This window comes from Strix uralensis, chromosome 4 (assembly GCF_047716275.1).
Source record: "Strix uralensis isolate ZFMK-TIS-50842 chromosome 4, bStrUra1, whole genome shotgun sequence".
In the NCBI taxonomy this organism is placed as follows: domain Eukaryota; kingdom Metazoa; phylum Chordata; class Aves; order Strigiformes; family Strigidae; genus Strix; species Strix uralensis.
The window spans coordinates 123,090,685-123,116,466 of NC_133975.1; the positions used below are offsets into that span (position 1 = coordinate 123,090,685).

At 41.8% G+C, this 25,782-nt stretch overlaps 1 protein-coding gene across 1 annotated transcript in view; it reads right to left on the minus strand.

Annotated features, from left to right (window-relative positions):
• Positions 1-22,941, minus strand: part of TMEM179 (transmembrane protein 179) — a 48,380-nt gene extending 25,439 nt beyond the window's left edge. The window contains exon 1 of the mRNA XM_074868946.1: positions 22,842-22,941. The gene's annotated coding sequence lies outside the window, so the exon portion shown is untranslated. The remainder of the gene's footprint in view (positions 1-22,841) is intronic.
• Positions 22,942-25,782: the final 2,841 nt, after the last annotated feature.

The following is a 25,782-nucleotide window of genomic DNA, read 5'->3' on the forward strand; positions in this document are numbered from 1 at the left end:
GTGAGATAAGGACAAATGCTCCTCAGCTCAGCTCCTCAGCTGACAGCGCTGGTACTAACCTAGTTACAGCTAGCAGGAGGTCTGACCTGGTACATCATCTCTCAAGGCAACTGAGAAAGAAGTGGAAAAAAATAAAAAAAAAGAGCCCCAGATCATCATATTCCTGTCTTGGTGCAGTTTTCAACCCAGCAGATGAAACCGTATAAACCAGGTGGTTTTGCAGAACTCCATTTCCATATTTCAGTCCAAGCCAAAAGTACCTGCCAGCTAACCCACACTGGCTGGCTACAGTGCATGGATGTCAGGTATGCATCAGTTGCTGTCACTGGATTTAGTTATTGGTAATCAACAGAAAATTCGATAGATCTATTTTGTTTTGAACGCAATTAATCCATGGGCTTTCTGAAGGTCAGATGACTCCCAAATATCTCATGTCATTATTGCTTTAGCATGTCATTATTGCATTAGCCTCTCTTGTAATGTTACAAGGTGTTTGCAGTATGTAGTAGTCCTGCTGAGGCTTTAGAAACATTAAAGGTTCAACTATTTATTTGCCTTCTCATTAGGGTATTATTTGTTTGTAACCTTCAAGGATCAGTTATAAAATTGTGTGGTGGACTTTGTATTTAAAGGTCTGCACAGGGAGGATAATGTCCACTGCTTAGGTAAATCCAGAGGTCCCAGAAGTTATTGTATAGCTGAGATGCAGCTGTATTGTGCATCATTATTGCCAAGGGCCTCAAGGTTCTAGGGGGAAAAAAAAAAAGAAGAAAAAAAAAGGGTAAATAAAAATAGAATAAAATAATGATTAGTAAATCAGAGTTTCACATGTGAGCTCAAAATTAACAGTTTGTAGTTTCAAACAGTGGTCCCACCTTGTGTCAGGGGCACATGCATTTTCACTGATCAAAGCAAAGCTTTGAATACTTGACATAGGAGATGAAATATAGTTCTGTGATTTGCAAAGTAAAAAGACAACAACAGCAATAATAAGGCATCAGAGCAGATCTGAATGTCACACTCCTGGGTGCAACCATAGTGATACTATATCTTGTGGCACAGATGAAAAGACAAGGAATACAAGCTCATTATTGCAACAATTACTTTAATAAGCATGTAAAAAGGGGATTTGGTGGGGTTTTTGCTGTTTGTTGTCATATTTGGTATTCATTTCCCTTGTGATGGATCAGCGATTGATAAATAATGCCTTTTATTAAAATGCACAGTATGAGCAAAATTTTCAGAGGTGTCTTCTGATGTTTGGATGTCCCACTAACACTGTCTCTACACAGACAGTAACAGACTGACCCATTTGACTGTGTCTGTACTCTGAGCTTGCCATAACTGGGACAAATTTAGCTAATATGTTCATTTGAGAGTCTCCTGCTAAGAGATGCAGGACCTACTAGCCAGAATACGTTGTTCCATGGCTTGCGTGTTCCATGGCAGACTGTGTCCAGGGGCAGGGGAGTTCATGGCAGACTGTCTGCTTGGCAGGGGAGTTCATGTCTGTCTGCATCCTTCTCTGCTGCTCCATCCTAATGCCTACCCCTCTTCAGCACGGGCAACTGAACAATCTCCACAAACAACCCCTTCTAGGAAACTCAGATTGAGAATGGAAAAATGTAACACTCCAAAAAACAATAGTTTTACCTGAAAGATTTCTCTTCAATAGCTACTAACCACAGTACAGCCCAACTTCTGTGTGATCTCCCATCCCTAACTCTCCCCAAATGCACGTCATGGTAGAAATGACAAAATAGTGAAGGAAACACACCAAACAGAATAAACATTAGTGACAGTGCTGAAGGAGGTCTAAAAAATTCACTTAATTCTTCTGCTGCAAAGCACAGAAACATCCATTGACAATAGCTGGCTGAACTCACAGGTCTATTCTTTTCCTGACCAACTCCCATATAAATTCTTGTTGTTTAAGAAAATGCTCTGTACCCCCAACAAGCATAAAATTTGTCTCTTAATTAGGAAGTTTCTGCATTCTGAAAAAAAATGCTATATAAATGTGAAATATTTTTATTAGCATTTAATGGAGAATTGAGTGCTATATTGACACTAGAAAATGGACTGTATTATTTTTATACTGCAATATGCAAATATACTCATTGTTATTGCAGATTAGGAGACTGAATTTGCTAATGTTTTTTAATAATGTTTATTATATTTCTCTGACAAAAATACCCATTAAAATACCACTTAAAGAGCATGAAGGCTGCAGACATCTGAAATTAATTCTGATTTTTTTTAAAAAAAAGCAAGTTTTAAAAATTCAAATCTGCATTTTTCTGGTTTTACAAATAGCCCACCAAATCAATATTTCAGGAGAGTGAATCAATATTTCAGTACACTGTGATATAAAGTAAAAAAAAATTGGTCTATTAACATCTTTTTATTAGCGTGTCAATTGCGGTGCACAAAATTTGCACATATGGGTAAAGAAATTGTTTCCTGAAAATGTGCAAATTGCTACTTCACTGAATGTAAATGAAGTGCTAATTGCTCTTTGCAAACAATATTTATGCAAATTATGCCCTACTATTACATAGCAGTGTGGAGTTTACATTTACATTTGTCGCATATTTTTCTCCACCCATTTGACAGTGTCTGGACATCAGGACTTGGGCTATTACTCACTTTCTTTTCAAGACATTTTATGGAGACGTGAATGGGTGAAGAATGGGAAAGGACCTGCAGACAGTAATATATCATGACCTACAGGGGCAGAAGATCTAAATCTGTTCTATTATTCTGGTTCATCATTCACTAAGCAAAGTATTTGCGATAAATGATTTATTTAAAATTTGCCTTTTATTCTGTTTGCCTTTTGACCTATGATATGTCGGGAAATTCTGTAGAAAAGCTATTTAAAAAAACCTTCCGCTCTCCAAAAAATGCAGAGAATAACCTAAAGTAGCAGACACCATCAGACCAAACATTGAATTCAAATGGATATGTTTGGAATTTGTTGGGGGGTTTTTTTACTGATATTAACCTAGTTTTAAGAGTTTGTTCCTTTCTTCTTTTTTTTTTTTTTTTTCCCATTAATGTATCATTAATTCAGAGATGTCAACACACCTTGTCTAGAATTTCCCAAGAAAGAAGAGCCTTTAATCACTTAAAGAATATCTTTTTGGTAATATTCATGAACATCGACTGGAAATTTTCATCTTGAAACCTTGAAAATTCCCTGTACACTTATCAATGTTTTATTTCCTGAGGTGAAATCCTTCTACACTTGATATTATTAGTTTCCCCACCAACTTCAGTGGCATTCAGATTAGCCTTTCATAGTTTAGTTTCCTAAAATTAATTCTTTGATATAAACCATTATTTTTTTCTTTTCATGTTTTTTTTTTATTGGCTACCAGAACTTCAAGATCTCAAAGTTGTTGGCAACATGGTCCCAAAAAATAGAAGGCCAAAATTCAGTGGAAGGAGTTGGGTTTACTTTTTTTCAGGTTGAATGGATGGGACATACCGCCATAGCACTGAGGAGTCAAACACAATGCAATTTTAAAATAAATATTGATGGAAGAATGGAAAAAATATGCTTGGGCAAACTGGCCACGACTCTCACAAATTACAGGAATTAGCTTTTAGTGCTCTCCAGAAGTGGGCAAGCTGCCTTCCCCAGGCATGACCTGGTGACCTGGATTACCCTTTCTAGGGGTACTGCTATTCCTGGCTCTGAGAGCGGCCATATCACTCATGTCCACAGGACAAAATGTCAAATCCTTCCTTCTTTGGTAGCACTGACAGGCTGTGATGCATCTCGTGGCCTTAGGGTTCACCCCAGACCCGCCAGCCCTGGGGGAGCCGCTCTCCCTGCAATGGGTTGTCAGTGAGACTCAGCTTTCTGTGCCAAGGGCAGGGCAAAGCAGTAGCATGTCATGAAACGCTGCCTCACAGGACAGAAGAAAAAAAAAGCAACAGAAGGAAACAGTGCAAAACTCCAAAGCCAGACATCAGTCTGCTTTTAATTTTGGGAGAGTTCTTTGAAACGGTGAGGATGTGTGAGGCACAACCCAATGTAAGTGGTGGGACTCCAGGCTTTTCATTTTGGAGCATCTCTGGAGGTTTCTCATTTGGAAAAGCTCTCCCTCTGTGAGTGCTTTCATGCCCGGTCACTTATTTCTCTCAGGAGAGATGGGAAACAGCAATCTTATTACTTTTTCGCAGAGCTTTCCAGGGTGGGTTACATGAACTTCCCTAAGGAAATATTGTGTCTTTTGCTATGTTGCTGGTAGTCTGTGAAATACAGCTCTTGTAAAAGACACATAAAACCTCTCTTCCAGCCTTAGAGATTGCTTCTCTGTCTCCAGAGCTATCCAGTCCTCAGGTACTTTCCAGGGAAATTCTCAAATATCCCTCAAATTTCACTGTAGCTCAGCAATCAGAATTTCTTGAGGCTCGGATACGTAACAGAGTTCCTTCTGGCTCAGTGAGTTACCCCACCCCATCTGAAGCTGCAGCAGCTGTTTCTGTCCACACCATAAAATACCTTAATCCAAACAATTTAAAATGTTTTAATTCTAAATCTCTTGAGAGACCTTTAAGCTGATGTGGTTTGCACAAAACAAGTCTCCTTTCTTCTTCCTGGTGCTCTTCTTTCTGATGCTGAATGCAAACTGCCACACTTTCATCTGCATTTGGGACCACAGGTAGATGCTTGACTCTTTAGCACTTGCTTGATTTCACTTTTTGGTAGCTGCCTCCAGCAAAACCAATCTGCACAGGTTCTTCATAGTGACAAAGTGTAAACAGACTTCCCTGCATCTCATCAAACTTATCTTGCATGAATATGAAAAAAAGGGCTAAAATCCTGCAGTTTAACTCACACTTGGAATGGGTTTGGCAACCATTCCCATTTCCTTAATTTTCTCCAAAGATCTTGCCCCGCTGCTGGAGGTGGGTCCCCTGGTAACTGATTCTACCTCCAGTGAGTCAGACTATGTTTATGATCACATTTTTAATTACTCTAGAGAACATATGTTAATGATCATTCATCTTCAGATTGAGGAACGTTGTGAGAGTCGGGAGCCATATGGCTCCCATCTCCAGAGAGGGAAAAGGTGTGTCAAATTCCTCACTCCATTAGCTCCCAACAAGATTAAATTTACATCCAAGGCTGGGTGCAGCTTTGGTGCCAGCAAGATGAGGGTTGGGACCTGCAGACAACACAGCACGTGCATCCCTTTGAGCTGCAGGGCTCTCTGACCATGGACCAGAGCTCCAGGGCATCTCGAGCCCGGCCTGCAACCCTTGGTGTAGGAAGCACATCCCTGTCTGCCTGTAGGACCCATTTCAATAAATGCTTAAATTTGAGCATGTCATGCATCAAACGCTCATCAGCTGCTCTAAGCACTCTGTATAATCAGGGTGTTTTAGTCTGTTTTCTGCATGGGTATGTCCTCTTTGGGCCAGAAAAGCTGCATGAGAAACAAAGAATGAGTTGCAGCCTGAGGGAGAGTCACTGGAGTTTAAAGTCCTCGTGTTTAAAGCCATGATTTAGAGACTTCAGAGTTAGTTTCCTCTACTCACCATACCTAAAAGAGATTTGTCAGGGGCAGTAGCAGCAACATCAGACTTTGGCATTTGTCAGGCCAGGTGCATTGAGTGCACATCTTGTCCACAAATGTAAAATCAGCACCTTCTCAACAGATGAATAACATTGATGCAATATTACATCTAGTAACAGTGAGGTAATACTACATGTAATCACACCCCCATCTCTTCCATTTTGAAAGTAATTGTTTTACTCTTGTTTTTCTTTTGCTGTCAAGGAAGACACAACACAAAGAGCAATCCAGGTTCAGCCCTTTCTCAGGCACCCAGGACAGAAGTGCTGGCAGGATTTCTACCAAGGGCTGATCACTTGCAGACAAAGTGGTTGTAGAGGTGTCACCAAGGGCACACTTTGATCTTCAGGTTTTTATTACTGGTGATGATATGTGAGAAGACAAGAATGTTATTTGCTCTCAGACCTGAGATTGAATTTCTAGTGCTGGCAGTTAGGGAGGAAAAAACCCAAACATATCCTTGGGAACACACGGCATCTCATATGGCAACCAGGGGAATAACAAAGGCATATTGCTATTTTTAAAGCGGATTTTCTGACTACAACTGCAGTTTAAAATATATGTATAAATAGCAATCCCTAGAGCCTGCTGATGCTAGTATCCTCCTGAACTAACAGCTTCCAAATAATTCCAAATAATAGAAGGTGTCAGATTCCCTAATACCTCTCACACTGGTATAAAAACAGTCTCACACACATATACAGACATATCCCGACGTTAAAGCAGCTATTTGGGATTTGCACCACAGTCACTGAGAACAAGCTCTGACCCACAGTACCCACGTGTGAAGGAAATACATGTTTCCCAAACACGTTAATATTTTATTATCCCATGACAAGGCCTCCATTCTCATCACCCTGGAGCAGTGAGGATGCTGCCAGCTCCACTTGCAGAGCTTGGCTGTCAGTCTCCCAGCATATGCCAGCAATCAGCATCATCACCCCGCTGCTGCAAACCTCCAGTATGGAGACGGGAAAGGTCTCAGAGATGTGGGAGCATAAAACAGGTCCACTCCAGAGGATATTTGATGGTGCTTTACAATTAGGATTCCCTAATTCACTTTCTCTTTGCTCTCTGAGGGCTACCTGGGCAAGGGTGCTCTCCCTCGCATGAATTGCCATCTGCTCCCTCCAGTACACCAGAAGAGCATCTTCAAACCAAAGCAGCCTCACGTTTTGTTTTGTTAAAGTGATTCAGGCTTTCAGGTTATCAATATTTAAAAAAAAAATAAATCAAGAGAAGGCACTAGTTCTAAAGAAGCAGTCCCCTAGTGACCCAGGCATTGCAAGAGAGGTGTTAGCTGCCCAGACAGCAACGGGATTACTTACTCCATAGAATAGCCAGTGCTCAGCGCCGGGGGGATAATTAAGCAGGGAGGAATGGGATTCCTGAAAGCTGAGAGCATTGAATGAGAAGCTGTCTGAATGAATGAAAAGAAAACTCCCTGCATTTGGTTGTTGTGTTAATTCCTGACCACTGGGAGAAGAATTATCTGGCAGGTAGAAACCTCCTGTCTCCCTGATCGGGTTTGTGCTTAATGGACAGCGTGGGTGCTGTTTGCATTGCCTTTCTTTGCCCTGTCAGGCTGCAATTGTATTGCTTTGTTTGCCTTTGCAACAGAAATTATTAACAAAAATGTGTTACAAGGAGTGATGCTTTGCTGATTTGACTCAGGGTCTTCAATCTAGTGATAACTTCTCCAGTGTAGGATATAATTTGGGGACTAACCCTATCAAAACCCAGCATGCAAAATTCCAAGACACTGTGTAATTAATATTATTTATTCAAATGACAAATTAGACTGCAGGGTCTTATTTATTCTGGTAAAGTCTGCCTCTTTTCTCCATTTCCATTTCTAAACTGTAATCCTGGAGATGTTTTAAAACAAATATATAAGCTATTCATCACTGTTCACAAACATCCACCAAAAGCCAAATTTAGCCTTGGTTTTAGTCCTAGAATAAACATACAAATGACACATTTCCAAAGGAAGATGTAGCTCTAATTAACCTCAACTTCTAAGATTTTACAGGACATCATTTTCCAAAAGCCACTGTCTCTCTTGTAACCTTTCAAGTTTAATTTCCAGCCAATGATCATAGGCTAAACCATTTGCTCATAAACTTTGTCTTTTTCCTAGCGTACCTAGTGAAGCTTGGGCAGGGTCCTATATTGTTCCTTTAGAGGAGAGCTTGTTCTTCTTTTCCAAGCACTTCCAGGAGACTTTCACTGTGACTGGCAAGGTCCAGAAACCTCAGTAGAGCATCTCTTCCCAGAGTGTTGCCTTGCCCATCAAATCTACTCTACCACAGGACTGTCTTCCAGCATCCCAGGTGCTGTCTCCTCAACCAAACTTTTCAGATGTCACTTTTTCTCCTCTTTAGAGGGGAAGAAAGTGAAAGGAGGGCAAAAAACATAAACTAAAAGGACTCTCAATGACTAAAGGCCAAGTTGTAGGGATGTGTAATAGATAATTTGCCTTATAAAATCATATTGGCCGTAGACATAAACTTTGAAAACTCACTGAACTTCTCTTAGCATCCTGCCTGATTCTGCATTTTTATTTTCCTCATAACAGTACATAGCTGCACTTCACCCACACATATGGAACATTTAAAACGATTTCAGCCATGATTTCTGTTGGCTCGACTTTACATTGAATAATTTTTTTTAATCTCCATAGTCAACTGTTTATGAAAGATATCACATTACTCAAACCACAACGTTTTATTCAATTAAAAACATCTCCCAATTGACACATATGGGGTTTTTTTTTGTTTTATATAAGGTAATGCGGGTAGGTAGACGTCAATCAGTCATCTGTTTTCATGCTAAAGAGTTCCAGTCTATTGAATTGTTCTTCTATTCACCCTTTTTTGTATCTATCTTCCTTGCTTCACAGGATGAAGGGCAAAAATATAAAAAGCTTTCATGCAAAGTAAGACAGCCTCGAAGCTGGTTTCCACCCCAGATTCCCCAGCAGTATAGCAGTAAAAGTCCCCAGCCAGGAGACAGAGAAAAGGAAGAGAGATGAACAAGAGCTTTGCATTTCCAGAATCTCCCTCACCTTCCCCATTTTCAATGAAAACTTCAGAGACTTTGGTTACACACTGTTTCAGAACATAGTGAATGAGAGTGAGCACCCTTCCCCAACCTGCTCTAATAAGCAGCTGTGAGGTAACTACCTTTGCTAGTGGAGAACTGACTTTCTGAAGTCCCTTCCTGTACTCCTGGAAAGGCAGCAATTTTGCTCTCATTGTTTCTGCAGCAGAGTTCATATAAGAAATGTGCAGCAGGCTGCCTCTGGCTGAGTTTGATTTTGTACTTTTTATGGCACTGAGTGTCTTCATTTCAAATAAAAACCATTTTAGCTGGAAACATGTAACTGTTCTTTGTGTCTAGAAAACATAATGCTACAGTGCAGTCTTTGGCTCTAAATGTGCACCTATAAATAGCTTAACCAGGCACTCAGAAACATGCTGTTGTTTCTCTCGCAGCAGCAGAAACTGCCTTAAATTGGAACCTTGGAATCAAGGGAAATGTGAAGTGGATACAGAGAGGGAACATATTCCTCTCCAGCTGACAACTCAAGGTTACTTCTGAAGTAAATAAAGTGTTGCTAAAGAGATTTCTCTCTCTTTTCTGATAATAAAGTTGCAACATGCTGAATTTGACTGCTTTTCATTATAGAAGAGCTGAACAGGTCAGAGGGTGGGCAGGTTCAATTTGTTGGCTCAGTATACAAGTACCAAACAGCTTTCTGTTATGCTGAGGGAGTTAAACTAACCTTCGATCTCCCCTAAGTGCAGACCACACAGGCAAGGTTTAACAGAAGACAGGCAAATTCTCCAGGCTTCCTTTTCTGCAAAATATTTCCCTATTTTCATGGGTTATAGAAGTTGCAAAAGGGACTGAATATCAAAATTTCAGTACACTAAGAGCTGTGGCATCTTTACAGGATGAAGAAAAGTACTCAGAAGCAAGGACATCTCTGCTACAGCAGGACAGCTTCAACCAACTGTTCAAGTGTAGCTGAGAGCAGCTGAAGACCCCAGGCACTGTTCTGAGCAGCTAGGCAGCATCTGACTGACTGACATACACCATTTACTGATGTCCAGATCTACAGAACAAATTTTCCCTTTTGCATCTTACAGGCTTTTACTGTAAAAGGACTATAAAACCTTTCAGGTTGTGGTGTCATGCCATCCCCTCCAAAGCAAAGAGTGCCAGGAAGGAACCAAAGGTGAATATTTATCTACGAGATCATTCAGTAGCTGCACAGAGTGACAGAGAGCATTGCACATGCAGAAAGGCCTCCCATGAAGGAGTTTGCATTGCCTCTATGTGTTGATAGGGAGTAGGTACAAGTAGCTTTCTCTGGCATCTGTAGCATTCAACGGGTGTCACTCTGCTACTTTTCTCCTCTCCAGCTGAATTTGTAGTTCCCAATGAAAAAGAAAATTAAGATTAGTCCAATTAATTGATTTTTCCCTCTAGGTCTAAGTACCAACCCTCCAGGTGGGTACTGAATTGCCCATTACAGCAACAGCGAACTGCTGCCTGCCCTCCTGCTGGCTCTCTCAGCTTCCTGTTAAGTTTCCCCGTGTTGTACCTGTATCCTTAAATGACTGTTCAAAGACACAGCTGGGCCTCTTTAATGGTTCACTGCCTTGGGAAGGAGTGGTCCTGCTCTCTCCACCAGATCACTTCTTTTCCCCTATTCTCCATTCCATTCTCCAGCTGTTTCCCTTCACTTGCCCTGGTCCTCAGAGGATGTCTTGATGATCTTACACAACTGGCAGAAAATTAAGGTAATTAAAAATTCAGTTGATTTATATATATAAAAGCTTTGTTTTCTTCCAGATGAGAGTCGAGTTGGTTCAGTGTAGAGTCAGAGAAGCACCAGATCTGGCATAAAGGAGGAGGCAAGGCCACAGCACTAAGCCTAAGGGTAAAGGAAGTGGAGGAGGATTGGGTCTGCCAGTCTTTAGCTCAGTTCAGCCCTACTGACAAGCCTTGCAGAAAAGATCCTTTGCTAGGTAAGCTAACAGAGCCAGGAATTAAAGGCAAGGAAAAGAGGCCCATAAGGACGTAAGCCACTGGCTAGAAATACATGCCCCTCTCTTGGCAGGCAGCTGCCTTCTCCACGACAGATCTTCAACCATCGCGCACCAACAGCCTGGCCCTGCAATGTGGCTTACTCAGCAAGGTCTGGTCCTAACGAAAGCCTGGGGGCTGGAGCCCTGAAATGCGATAATTGCACCCAATTTCCAGAGCAAGGAAATGGCAGAATTGCCCTCTTCTGGGAGGGCAATGAAATTTTTTGTGTAATGCAGGGGTGATGTCTCATGTGAGAGAAGAGGGACAAAGAATGCAGCCATGATGTCACCACATCCCCATTGTGGATGCTGCTACAGCCCTTGCAATACCAGAGTCGCCAAGACAGACTCTGTCTTCTGGGCTCGCCCCCCTGTGAGTCTCAGTCCTCAACTCCAGCACTGGAGGGGGCGAAGGACTTTTTGCCATTAGTAAAAGGTTAAACCAGGAATGACTATTAAATTTATGGATAACAGTGAAATGGATCACTGGAGGTCAAAGATGTGGAATGAACAATTCCTAATTGAATTTTTTTAGAGCATTCCTAGGTTGCTCAGAAAAAACAATTAAGGGGTATACTTGTACTATCTAATATTTTAAGTTTACTTTAATAGTCCTTTACATCATTATGATCAGTGCTGTGAGTACATAAATATCTCCAACTCTTCAACATTTTCTTCTTGACAGGTTAGTTTTCTACCCACAGAGATATTGATGAGACACTTTTGTACTCCAGATATGTGCATTTTTCTGCATTTTCAAATAGGAACCACCATTATCTTTTTGCAAGCTGAATATTTTTTATACATCATTTACTAGTGACTAATGTGTGCTTCAGCCACAGGCTCCAAGGACTGTCATTTATCTTCCGTAATGACCACAAGTTCTTAAACAACCAGCAACATACTGGCTGCAAAAGATGATCACAGAAGACTCTTAGTTACAGCGAGTGAAAACAAAGCAAAATATATATTGATATATTTTACTTTATAAACAAAAAAATACCAAACCTTCTTTCTTGTGTGAAATGCAATATAAAGTAAAAGAAGATTTTAAATAATGTAAAAATATACAGTTTTATTTCTCTTTTTTGAAGTCAGTTCGTCATCTGGAAAAAGCCAGCATAGTTTCAGTGAAAAAAATCCTACAACAATAAACTTTCCAGTGTGCTGGCTGCCTGTGATTTCTTACTGCCACTGAATATTTCCTATATAAAGATTATAAAGCAACAATACTTGTACATATATTTAGGACTGTGCCACTGTGGCCACAGTACACCAAATATTAACGTTAAGCCAATGTTTCCATATAAAAGCAAATTAGATGCAGTTTTCCACAGAAAAATATGCATCCTTTTAAGAAGTTGGATTAGCCATACAGCTTTTCAAAGCACTGCATTGCAGAAGCTGACCAGGTTTGTGCCAGAGCATGCAGCCACATCTCCTGGATGGAAGTTAATGAGCAATGAAATCTCCCCTTGGGTTAAACATGAGCAAGAGTGATGGCATTACAGACAGAGCTCACCCTTCAGGCCACAAAATCTGAATTTTGGGAACTATGCACAAGTTATGCCTGTCACTGTGCTCAAGAAATAAATTCTGAAAAGTTCCCTGGGTGATAGGAAGCTATTGGGTCCTTACAAACACGTATTTCCAACCGTTGTCCAAGTCATTCCCAGTGGCAATATGGGTTCATTTTTCATGTGTTCCTAATGATTTCAAGTGCTCTATTTGACCTTGATTTTCATGGGAAGAAAGCTCAGTGCTTGTTTGGATGTCTTCTTATAAGTATTTCCTCTTCTACAGTTTTACTGGCAGCTCAACAAATGGTTTCCCTAGTGCCAAATAAGTTCCAGCTCTGCAACAATTTTTCCACATGCTTTCAGATGCTATAAAACAGCTTTATCTCCATTCTGTGTCTTGGGGTTGAGTTATTTTTTAGTATCTTTCCTCCTATTAATAAAGAGCAATGGAGTGATAAATGTGTATTTTACACAATACACATCAATATATATGTATATTGCTGCTTCCAATGGTGCAGCCACCTCCCACTGTATGCAGGCTCTATATAGCCTCCTCCTGTAAACAGTCAAACCTACAGAAAACATACACCCAGGGAGCCTTTCATCAGCATCATCAGCCAGGTGATGGGGCAGGCTGTCTGCAGGGAGCGCTCAGAGCCAAATGTAAAGAGAAATCTCTTTGCGTTCTTTGGCAACAATGCCCTTTACTAATATTCACAGAAGTGCAGAATATATTTCCCTGTCAGGCATGACTATAATCAATAATACTATAGATAGTATTGACATCAACTGATTACAGTAATGGTCACAATGTACATGCGTAAACTTGGCCAATATGTAATTTCTGGTTTCAAGTACCGCACAGCTTGCTATCTTATCAGTTTCTAGCTTATTACTGATGTCCCTAAACGCTTGCACTATCCACCTTTTCATACCTGTCTGCACATGCCTGTTCGTACTAGGGAACGGTGTCTGATAAAGGCTCTGTTTTTTCCTACCTGCACAGACAGCTTTCATTGTTTTTGGGTACAGAGGTCCACAATGATAGATTAAGATGAACATTTTCTAAGCTGATTAGTAATTCAGAATGACTCATTTATGGCTTATATACTCACAAAATCTTTAAGAGATCAAAGCAGTCTTATTTTCAGACACTAAACTTTTGGAAACTGAAGAATGTGGAAATTCAAAGTCCCTGAGATAAACCTTTCCCACCTTTAAAGTTACTAATCGAAAAACATAATTGCAATGAAGTAATTATTGCAATTGCACACAGCAAGCTCACTACATTAGACTTCAGGAGAACAGACCGGTCTCTTCGGGGATCTGTTTGGTAGAGTACCATGAGATAAAGCCCTCGAAGGAAGAAGTGCCCAAGAAAGCTGGTTAATATTCAAGGACCACCTCCTCCAAGCTCAGGAGCGATGCATCCAAACAAAGAGGACATCAGGCAAAAATGCCAAGAGGCCTGCATGGATGAACAAGGAGATCCTAGACAAATTCAAACACAAAAAGGAAGCCTACAGAAGGCGGAAGAAAGGACAGGTAGCCTGGGAGAAATACAGAGAAATTGTCTGAGCAGCCAAGGATCAGATTAGGAAAGCTAAAGCCCTGATAGAGTTAAATCTGGCTAGGGGTGTCAAGGGCAACAAGAAAAGCTTCTATAGATACATCAGTGATAAAGGAAGACTAGGGAAAATGTGGGCCCTCTCTGGAAGGAAATGGAAGACCTGGTTACCCGGAATATGGAGAAGGCTGAGGTATTCAATGACTTTTTTGCCCTAGTGTTCATCGGCAAGTGTTCCCAAGTAGCAGAAGGCAAAGGCAGGGACTGAGAGAATGAAGAACCACTCACTGTAGGAGAAGATCAGGTCTGAGACCATCTAAGGAACCTGAAGGTGCACAAGTCCATGGGACCTGATAATATGCATCCACAGGTCCTGAGGCAGCTGGCGGATGAAGTAGCTAAGCCACTCTCCATCATATTTGAGAAGTCATGGCAGTCCAGTGAAGTTCCTGCTGACTGGAAAAGGGAAAAACATAGCTCCCATTTATAAAAAGAGGGAAAAAGAAGACCTGGGGAACTACAAGCCAGTCAGTCTCACCTCTGTGCCTGGCAAGATCATGGAGCACATCCTCCTGGAAACTATGCTAGGGCACATGGAAAACAAGGAGGTGATTGGTGACAGCCAACATGGCTTCACTGAGGGCAAATCGTGCCTGACAAATTTGGTGGCCTTCTGTGATGGAGTTACAGTGTTGGTGGATAAGGGAAGAGCAACTGATGTCATCTACCTGGACTTGTGCAAAGCATTTGACACTGTCCTGCACAAAATCCTTGTCTCTAAATTGGAAAGACATGGATTTGACTGATGGAACACTCAGTGGATAAGGAATTGGCTGGATGGTCACACTCAAAGAGTTGTGGTCAACAGCTTGATGTCCAAGTGGAGAGTAGTGATGAGTGGTGTACACCAGTACAATTTGTTGGTGTTGGGACCAGTGTTGTTTAACATCATCATTGGCAACATGGACAGTGGGATTGAGTGCACCCTCAGCAAGTTTGCTGAAGACACCAAGCTGTGTGGTGTGGTCACCACGCTGGAGGGAAGGGATGTGCCATCCAGAGGGACCTGGACAGGCTTGAGGGGTGGGCCCGTGCAAACATCATGAAGTTCAGTAAGACCAAGTGCAAGGTCCTGCACATGGGTCAAGGCAATCCCAAACACAAATACAGGCTGGGCAGAGAATGGATTGGGAGCAGCTTTGAGGAGAAGCACTTGGGGGTGTTGGCTGATGAGAAGCTCAGAATGACCCGGCAATGTGTGCTCACAACCCAGAAAGTCAACCACATCCTGGGCTGCATCAAGAGAAGTGTGGCCAGCAGGTCAAAGGAGGTGATTTTCCCCCTCTACTCCACTCTCATAAGACCCCACCTGGAGTCCTATGTGAGGCCCCCAATATAAGAAGGACATGGACCTGCTCGAGCAGGTCCAGAGAAGGCCACAAAGGTGATTGCGGGGCTGGAGCACCTCCCTTTTGAGAACAGACTGAGAGAGTTGGGGTTGTTCGGCCTGAAGAAGAGAAGGCTCCTTAGAGATTTTATAGCAGCCTCCCAGTACTTAAATGGGTCTACAGGAAAGGTGGGGAGGGACTCTTTATCAGGGACTGTAGTGATATGATGAGGGTTAACAGTTTTAAACTGAAAGAGAGTAGATTTATATTAGGCTTAAGGAAGAAATTCTTTACTGTGAGGGTGGTGAGACACTGGAACAAGTTGTCAAGAAATTTTGTGACTGCCTCCTCCCTGGCAGTGTTCAAGGCCAGGTTGGACGGGGCTTTGAGCAACCTGATCTAGTGGAAGGTGTCCCTGCCCATGGCAGGGGGTTTGGAACTGGATGATCTTTAAGGTTCCTTCCAGCCCAGACCATTCTATGATTCTGATTCTATGTTTTCATATTGCAGCTTGTGAGTGTGTTTGCCTAGGTATACTTCTTTTGCTCCTCCAAAATATGATCACTGATAAAGATGGATGGCTTTTGACAAGGAATATCAGTCATTTTCAGAAATCTGATGAGGTAACTGTGTGCTCAAATGGTTTTGCATGAGCCCAACAAATGTTGATCTTGGAAAAGAATATCCTTGTCTGCATGTGTGTTTTGTAGCATCAGTAACACATACCTTGGGAGCATTTAATCTATAGTATCAACACTATTTATGGCGTCTGGAGTTTTACATGGCTAAGGTAATTACTGTGATAAATGCCAGCAATATTTTAAAATTAACATTGAAGCTTCCTTCGATTTAGAAGCAGAAGACATTTAATTGGCAAAAATGGGATTGCAATAAATTCCTTTGCTGTTTAGGGTCTGATTCTGCATAGCTGATGCACAGAAAGGTCTATATTTTCATCCTGAAGTCAGCTGGCTTTCTTGACTTAGTGCTGGAGTGGCCACAAGACCAGGTCTGGTGACTCTTCCCTGTTCACCTCCTGAGTCATTTCAGCTTAATCTTTTCCTCCTGGTGTAGGAGTCAAGCCTTCTGTGACTCAGAGCATAACCTAGAGCTCAGCTGCCAGATGGACAGATAAGTCCAACTCCATCTATTCCTGCTCCACTGTGATAATATCACGCAACCAATATCAGCAGAGAAGCCCAAGAAGGGTCCCCAGCTCCCTTCAAGCCACTTCCAAAGCACATGCGTGTAATCCTAACTTTTGTCAGAAATGGTTCTTACTACCTGGAGGTCACCAAAGATTGGGACAAGTCATGGGTTAACATCTAAGGCAGCTTGGAACCCATCACCAGCATCAATAACTGAACATAACCAAACTATGATCTCCAAAGGAGCATGTTCAGCCTCTGTCATGGACTGCGCTGGTGTTGCAACAGCTCATTTGCAGCCCAGGGGAGTTTTGTCTGAGAAAGGATTACAGGATTTCAGTCTAACTTTTGTTAGTGGCACTAACAACAGATGAAAACGTTATCCAAGATGATAATAGTTTCTCTGAACTGGTAAAGGAGTATCCTGACTGCTATGCTATCATAAAGATATCTTCTCAGTGAAACATTCTCCAGGACCTTTGGATCACATATTTGAGCCAGTTTAATGGTCACTGCTGATGAGAGAAAGCAGTCCCAGTCCTTGTCCCTCCTGCCTCCATGCTTTCTTTTTCCCCTGCTCCCAGCTCTGTGTTTCTGCTTCTGTCTTTGTGACTGGGGTGGTTTTCCTGGTCCTTGCTGAACTGATTGAACTCATTAACCTGGCAGAAAACTAACCCTGCAAAAGAGCTGAGTTGTCTCATGCAAGGGTCAGGACAGGGCTGCTGCTGGAGTGCAGGTGAGGGCAAGGAGTAAAGGAAAAGAAGGGAAGACAGAAGAGCTCTTTTTTCAGTTATCAATTGTTGGGTCAGCTTGACTGTTGCACAATCATGCCCTCCATTGGTGAAGGGAAATATCTGTGTTTCAGAAGATGACCAAGGGATGCAAAGTCTCTTCTACCTTTGTCCTTTCAAATTTACTGCAAAGTCAAATGAGCTAAGAACTATTTCTGGGCTGTAAGATAATTTTTGGCACTACTGTGTTTTATTAATTGTCTCTGCAGAAGGTACAGATATTCATGCTGAAAAGGCAGGACAGGGAACTCTCCACCACTCTTAGTTCATCTCTTTCCACAAACAGCTACACTTGTTTAAACTCAGAAAAAACCCAATGGTTTCTTTTGCCAAGCACCTGATCCTGCCTGTAGTACAGCCCTGTCCCATCCTTCAGGATCACAGCCTGTAAATACCAACTATTCCTTGCAATCAGTGGAGTATTACTAACACATAAATTGCATTATAAAGTGAATATTAATTTATATACAAGGAGAATTTCCCCTTTCCCCTCTTTACCACCAGTGAGTAACAGGACCCCATCTTTCATAGACATGTCAAAGAGCTATAGTTCATGCCTGGGAGAAAATTACAGGACACTTTTTATAGCAATTCAGGCAAGGGATCCCTGCTATGCAAATAAAATGCAGCACATCCATGCAAAGCTTCATGATAGCCTTGCTCAGTATTTCATAGCGAGGATGGGTGGTGAGTGGCTGTGGGGAGTCCTTCAGCTCCTGCAGAGTCATCAACAGGCTCCTGTGGATTCCTACACAGGTTTCTTCAGCACATGGGAGCAGGTAGGCTGAAAACAGCAAGAGAAGGAAATGGCACCTGTCATTCCCATCCCTTGACCTCTCTCCCCCTGTGGTACAGTGCCTGAGCTCAACCAAGACTTTTAGATATTCAGTTGTTCAGGTTATGGGCCATGGCTTCTACTCAGTCAGCGTACTCTGCCTCTGAGCCCTGCTCACAGCCTCTGATATTGTTAATAAAGAACTGCCCATGCTCTTTCAAAATGAGCAAAAGTTTCAGGCATTGAACAGAGTCAGCAGATACCTGATATAATCATATATTCAGCTACAAGATCTTCATTTAACCTGAACACAAACTGCAGGGCCTTTCCCTTTTTTCCTCAGGAATTACTCCTGTTTTGCATTCCAGAACACTTGTCACCCTGGTGAATATTAATTAAAAGTTGTAATTAATTAAAATGTCAATTAATTCCTTTATTTTATTCTTCAGGGTAATCTTGTATTCTGTGCAAGAGAGAGCAGCAAGTGAGCTTACAAGAATGAAATAAAACAAATCTCAGTGTAAGAAGTACTGCATTATGGATCCTGAAATAAGTGATTGTCTGGCCAGCATTTGGTCAAGGGAGAGAGAGAGTGTTAGAGAGCGCATCCATGAAGGCAGACAGACCAGCACATTATGGCAGTTTGGGGACCACCTATGGCCAATTTACGAACTCCAGCTGTGATTTTATGAGCGCCTTGTGCATTTATGGGTTGTGATCATCATTTGCTGTAGGCTCACAGCTTATGTTAAAGAGAGATGGGATTGGGACTCAATGGCCATCTCTGAAATAGGAGGTTGTCAGGACCAGAAACAGTGAGGAGTTGTGCTTTAGCAGGACAACATCTGGTTATGGCCTCAGCAAAACTATTTTTCTAAACCTAAATTCTACCAGGGTAGAAACTAAGCAGGAAATCACCAGTTTGGTCACAATGATCACAAGGAAGGAAGGGGATGGAAGCTGAAACTAGGGGATTTTTTCACTGGCGTGGAAAGCTTTATGAACCAATGCAAATGTGAATGTGGCATAAAACTGCAAGAGTGAGCAGAAGTGCAGTAGTTACCATGAAGAGCATGTGCAAAGGATTTCATTTTGGGATAGCAACAGCCTTGCTCTGTGGTATTGACTTACTCCAGCTGTTGCTGAAACAAAAAAGACATGGTGCATTTCCATATAGAAATTGAAAAGAAGTGAACTTTCTATCAGAACGTCACCATGAAAATCATTATTTTTTTGTATATGACATAGGAATTCTTATCAATCCCTTCCACAGACACTGCAGCTAATCTTTGACTTGTTTTGGAAGAACATTAATCACAGCATTAGCCATGGGAGTTTAATAATATAAGGATGAAAATTCCCATACATATAAAATCAACATATTGGCATGTTGTTTACCTGGAATTGTTGATCTTTTACTCTGTTATTGTTTCATTTCCTTGCAAAGGTTCTCAGAAACCATAGTTATTGTATCTTGCTTCCTCCTCTTCCTCTCCAGGGGCAGTTCTTTCCAGATCAAGTCAAACAATGAGTGTGCACAGCATCCTCACCAGACATTATGAAACACTGCTTTGTAGACCTTTCCTGTCAGCTCACACAGATGATTCTATTGAGAGACCTGGGTTGTTTTTAAAAATGTGCATTTGCCTTTAATAATAACTGAGTACAAAATGCAGTGCAATATAAATACAGCCTTTCCTTCTCTCTTTTGTGTTTTTCTACAGTATATTTCTAAACCATAGGCAGGATTTTTCTTACAAAAAGAAGTCAGCAATGTGACTTCTGTATCTAAGCAAGTCACCTTGACTCTGTCTACAGGCATGGAAGCACTTCCAAAGCATCATTCATCTCATTCTAAAATAGATGAGATGAACCATGGCCTTAAATACTTTCTTTCCATTCACTGTAGCAGGGGCCTTGCATGACCAGCTCTGAAGTAGACATAGATGTTACAAGCCAGGTGACAGACAGCTTTTTCTAGAAGTCTTTATTGGATAGAGAAAATCCAGGAAAGCAACCTAATTTTTGCTTCTAATTTCAAATCTGTAATCTCAGTTCTGTAATGACTGGGCTTCCCATAATACAGGAATTTAGTTGGCTAAAAAAAATCACTATTTCTCTTTCTGCTAGTTTTTGATTTTTTTAAAAAATTGCAGAGATAAAAAATAATCTGAGATTTCTAAGGAGGTTTGCCAGACTGTACAAACTGTATGACATCTTGAAATTCAGACTGTCCAATGTCACAGTTACAGGTAAGCACACAGAATTCATGTCTTGGATTTGTCCATGTACGAACTCACTCAGGAGTTAAATTCATCTAACAGAGAAACAAGGGAACATCATAACATAGTCCCAAAGATCACAAGCAGGAGTTCAGTCAGTGAGTTTCACCCAGTAAGACCAGCTCTGCGTGTTTCCACATCATAAAGAGGGAAGATGCTCTTCAAGATGGGGAATTCTGAGATTTTAAGTTTCAAAGAGTGAGTTGGGAGATCTGCTCAAATCAACACTGCTGCTGAGAAAGAGACATATGAAACCAGACTACATTAGATGCTTCTTCTGAGTTTGAGCTTTAGTGTCTGAGCATTAAAAAATGCTGTGTCCAAAGCTCCAGCTGGAATGTCAAAGGACAGCACAGGTTTGGATTTCATTAGCAATTAGCCCTGTGGACTGGCTGGTGGATCCTTTCACATATACCCAAAGGCATAATGTACATCTCACATGCAAAGGACATGGTATTTGCAAGGTATATCACAATTTACACCAATCTGCCTGCAAGCTGGATCAGGCCCAGGTAGCTGGAGATTACTGAAGTGCAGGTCAGGCAGTGTGTTGCTTTTGCTGTCACCTCCAAACAGTCCCTGTCCCCACAGGTTTCTTCCTTGATCTTTTGAGACAATCCACCCTGACAATGCCCATGGAGTAGTGGGAAAGCAAAGCACAAGACAATTGTCTTGACAGTAGTCTTTAAATAAGGTCAATTGACTGCAAAAGTGAGCACCTGCCTAAGGCTCCTTACTCTGGAAGGACCCAGACTACTTTGCTGCATATTCTTATAGCAGTATTTGTCCAAATTTCCTTCTGTGGTAGCAAAAAAAGACTGTCTAATTGGGGAGCGCAGAGCAGCAGATTAGCACACAGTACACTGAACAACGTCCCAACATCTGCTGTCACAGATTTGTTGACAGCTGTTTCTGCAGAGTAGATGGAAAATCTGATAATCCTAAACATGAAATTTCTTGTTATCTTTGCAAAGGAAAGTGCCAGTCTCTAATATGACCCTAAAGGACAATCTGCAGCTTTCAGTAAATGCTGCCAGCTACATCTGGACATCCCCTTCAGCACCTCCTCTGAGAACACACAGCTGGTCACAGCTGCACCAGGGCTGCCTCCCACAAGGTGACACACGAGGAGGCACATTTAGTCCCCAAGGGGTGTTTTTCATACTCTATGGTTTAATTCTATTGGCAGCTTCAAACAGGGTCACTCACTGCCAAAGTGAGCCTGGGAAGGACATGACTGGTGTGGAGACTCCATAAAAGCTCTAAAGACCGTGCAATAAGTACAAAAACTTTCCCTTCTCTGGGTCCCACTTAGCCTGGGTGGAAAAGGAGCCACTGCACTCCTGTGCTCTCTGCTTAATGAACTGGTGTGCGCTCAGCCTGTAAGGGACAGTGGTGTTTAGCACAAACCTACAGCTGGGTTTATTTTGCAATGAAGACCTGCTGTTGCAGACACTCAGAGGATGCGTGTAAGCAGGGACAGAAACCAGGCAGAGATCTGTGTGAAGAAGACTGAATTCTGCTGTCCCCAGTCTAGGTTTAGCAGAGATATGCTGATGGAGTTTACCAGGGCAGTAGTGCTGTCACACACTCATTTTCTAATGAGCCCAGTCCTATGCTAAGACCTGGCTATAACATTTGGTGACTATAACTTATTTTAACTTCAATGGTTAAGAATGGGAGCAGGCCAACACTGTGAAGATTTTCCCTTAATTACCTTTTAAAACCTGCTCTTACCATAAATGACACACAAACACGGATAATAGCAAGAGTCAATCCTAATAACAATTGTGCGTTTTTGCAAATCGCAGTTATCTGCATGGCAGCCCACAATCAGTGATAACGCCAGAAAGTGTGAAATCCTGAGTACATGCATTATTCAAGAGGCCCATTAAACACAATTCTCATTCTTGGTTTCACAGATTAGTGAGTAGCTGCTATGCCCAGATGCCATTTCATGGCCAGGTAACACTGAGGGAGAAGCAGAAGTTCCTTCTGTGGTGGATGAACTGGGCCCTGTCTGAAAACTGGAATCATGTGTAATCCTTTAAAACACAAAAATTCTAAAGAAAAATATTTAATCTCTGTGAAAAACAGTGTTAAACATTACCAAGAACTGTCATAGCGGGTCTGTCAGATGAGCAGATAGTGGGAATATTTCTACTCTCCGTCTTTTGCCAGTTAAGGACACAGTTCTGTGGTGCTGCCTGTTCCCACAGTCCTTTAGATTTTGGATTTGCAGTGGTGAGTCATGGGGATATTGCTCCAAATGCAACTTTAGCAAACAGGTTGATGCTTCAGTCTCTTCTAAGTTTGGTTTTAAAGACACAATTTGTGTGTTACAGATCCAATTTATGTCTTTCATGACACACGTTTTGGATGGAGACTGCTAGTGCCCTGACAACTGGTGGCTTTTTTCCCCCAAACATCTTAGCTCCTGTCAACAAGGCAAATTTGTCCCTGCCTGGCTGCATTGTTAATGAAAACTGCTGTCCTCACAACATTTACTATTCATCCAATTGATGCAAAAAGACACCAAGCCTCATATTTGGTTGCTCCGATGAAACAAACAGGTGCCAATTTCAGTATTGGCTGAATTTAGAAGTCAAATACATGTGGCTGATGTATTAAAGCCTGCATTTCACAGCCAAAAAAAGCAAGTGAATTAAAGCTTTACCTATTTCAGGTGCCTGGGTGTCCATGTTTTCTTTGCATACACAGGCACATTCCTCACTCCCTCCTTCTGCCAGTTCTCCAGTCTTTTGGTGGGGGTGTAGGATGTGGAACAAAGCAACTCATGTAGGTGTCTCCTTCAAAAAACAGGGAACTAAAACTTAGAATGGAACTCCACTTCAGTGTTTACCTACAGAAATTATCACCATCCCCAAACACACCTGAATATCTCCCATTCATGTTTGTGCTATAGCAGTGGCAGCACAGAACAACTTACAAGCTCCGTGTGGGTACTACAAGAGAAAGTCCTTATTGCAAGGTGGATGATACGGTTCTCTGCACAGACCTCCTCTTATGGCCTTACAGTGACACTGAGAATAACAGCAGTGTGGAACCGGGGAGTACACTTCAGTTTTTCACAGTGACAAATAAATCTGTTGGAAATGTTATGCAAATGTAAGGACATATTCTCCATACAACTAAGGTCTGATCTTAGAAGTGGAGCCTTCCAACAGAAATAATCATTACCATCCTGTACCTCAGACCATAATTAGTCCCTACACATAGGTTAATGTTTGGACCTTTCAGTCAGGACAGAGACTTTTTTAATTTCAACAAAACATATTTCATTTCATTAGTTTATTACAGTAATTATTTTTGTTATTTCACATTTTTTTAGCGCTTTGTAACTAAGCCAGAAGCTGTGACAAAGCATGAGTTACAGTGCAGCAAGTCATGCTTGTGCATTGTTAACCAGGAGCCCGAAGGCCGCATGTCACCGAATGCAGGAGGTATGAATTTACTGGACTGTAAATGATCCCCTCATGTGCCTTACTGAGAAGGCAAACCAGCTCACAAAGCAGAGGATTGCAGGACTAAGGATAAAAACCTGCGCTGATCCCTGAACTAAACTCAGGAGCGCTGCATGAACAAAGTCAGAATATATTAAAAGGATGCTACTACTTCCCTGCTACCCCAGAAACACTACCACAAACTCCTGTTTTCTCCTTAATTTCAGTGGCATACACAAGACACTCTGTGGGTGTAAAGTAATGAAGTTTCAAGACACCAGGTCTTATTTATTGAGCTCTGTGGCTTTCCATCAGCAGAAACCACGTGTGGCTCTGGCCATCCAGTTGGGAGGAATATGGCGACAATCTTTCCAGCTGTGAAGTTAGTCTGATTTCCTAATCACAATCTCACAGACCTGAGAGAAGCCAAAGGAAATAAACTTCTGAAGCACGTGGACACTTCAATCCCATTTAAAGCATGATTAAGGTTTAAGTATCTGAGCCTCCCTGGCCTTGCTGGCTTTCACAGACAGTTTGGGTTCCGGATCCTGACAGAATGACCATCACTTTATCTGCCCCCTTTTATTTATGCAACTACAGGTGTGTTTAGCTATAATAATAAAAGATATACTTTATCCCACTGCTTTAGGAAGATGGGTCTCAGTTTCAAAATTAAATCAGTGCTCAGTACTTCAACTTAATGACTTTTCAAAGTTTGGGAGGCAATGCAAACTGACCCCCTGTGTACTTTAGCCCATTGCTCACATGAGATAAAATGAACCAGTTTATACCTCTGTCAGAGGTACTTGTGTTAGAATGTTTTACTTTGCATTTGTCCCAGTTAAGAGCATACACAAATTCAGGGAGACCCTGGCTTCCCATGGCCCTAGCAAATCCTCTCCACCAAAATCACCTGGGTGCCCAAAACACAGCTTGGAAATGAGATTTAGCCTCCTGGCTGAGCCAAGCAGCAAAGCACTATATTGTTCTAAATAAAAAGAGAAATAGCATTAATAAAGGGGATGGGGTGGGACATTGGCACCTTTGGAGTTTTGGCCACCTGTGTAACTACAAAGACGAAATTCAGAGCTCGGTGGTGATCTGCCAATTTTGCTGCAAAGCACAGTGTAGGAGCAACATCTCCATAAGCCACACAGGCAGCACAGGGATCACCAGGATCCCTTCCAGACAAATAACCATGCCCATGTGCAGAGCTAGAAGGATCTTCTTCCCCATCGCTAGGTAATTTCAGTCTTGCCTTGAGAAAAAACCAGACAGAAACCAAGACAAAAACCCCACAACAAACCCAAATCTTGTCCCTTCACTGTGTCTCGGTAGGAGGCTGTCAACACTCCTCCTTACCACAGAGCTGTCTTTGTGGCTTTGGGAAACAAACACGTCGTTTATGTTCTTATGAAGTATTCCTGTTTTATATATGATGCATTCAGACCAATCAATCTTCTATCTTGGTGGCCTGTTTAGAGACTTAGGGAGCTGGCATTGATTAAATGCCTATAATAGAGAGCATTAATTTACCCGTCAGTGGAAAAATCACCATTGTAAATTGTCCCAGTCGGTTTGTATATCACCAAACGATACGCAGCATGTTCTGGATGTATGTACTGAACTGCACTCGTACATAAAGCACATTCAATTAGCAGCACCAGCATTGCTTCAGCCAGCCATAGGCAAGAGGTCTGGGTTTGATTCTGCTGCCCTCTTTAGGACTTGTGCCTGGGACTCCCCGGTCTAATAAGAAACTAAGTGCAAGATCACTGTGTCTGAAGTCCCATAGGGAGCACAGAGCATCCCATGGGACTGGAAAAAAATGGCATATTCCTTCCTTTTGCTCATCATGCTACACAGCTTGTAACCTAGTTAAGATGATTTTTTTGCCAAAAGGGGGAGAAAAATATTCTGTGTTTGTGGAAGGCTCCTTCATCTGTTGAGTTCATGGTCCCAGCTGAAATATCACATATTGTTCACATATTATGCCCTATGAAGCACAAAGAAGAAGATCACATTGCCCTAAGGAGAGGCAAAAAGTAGTTTATCTTGAGCAGTGGAGCAACATTAGATTTGCATTGCCCTAATAAAAAATGTTCAGATACAGACCGTAGGTAGATATCTCAAGTGGAGATAGCCAGCTCCTTA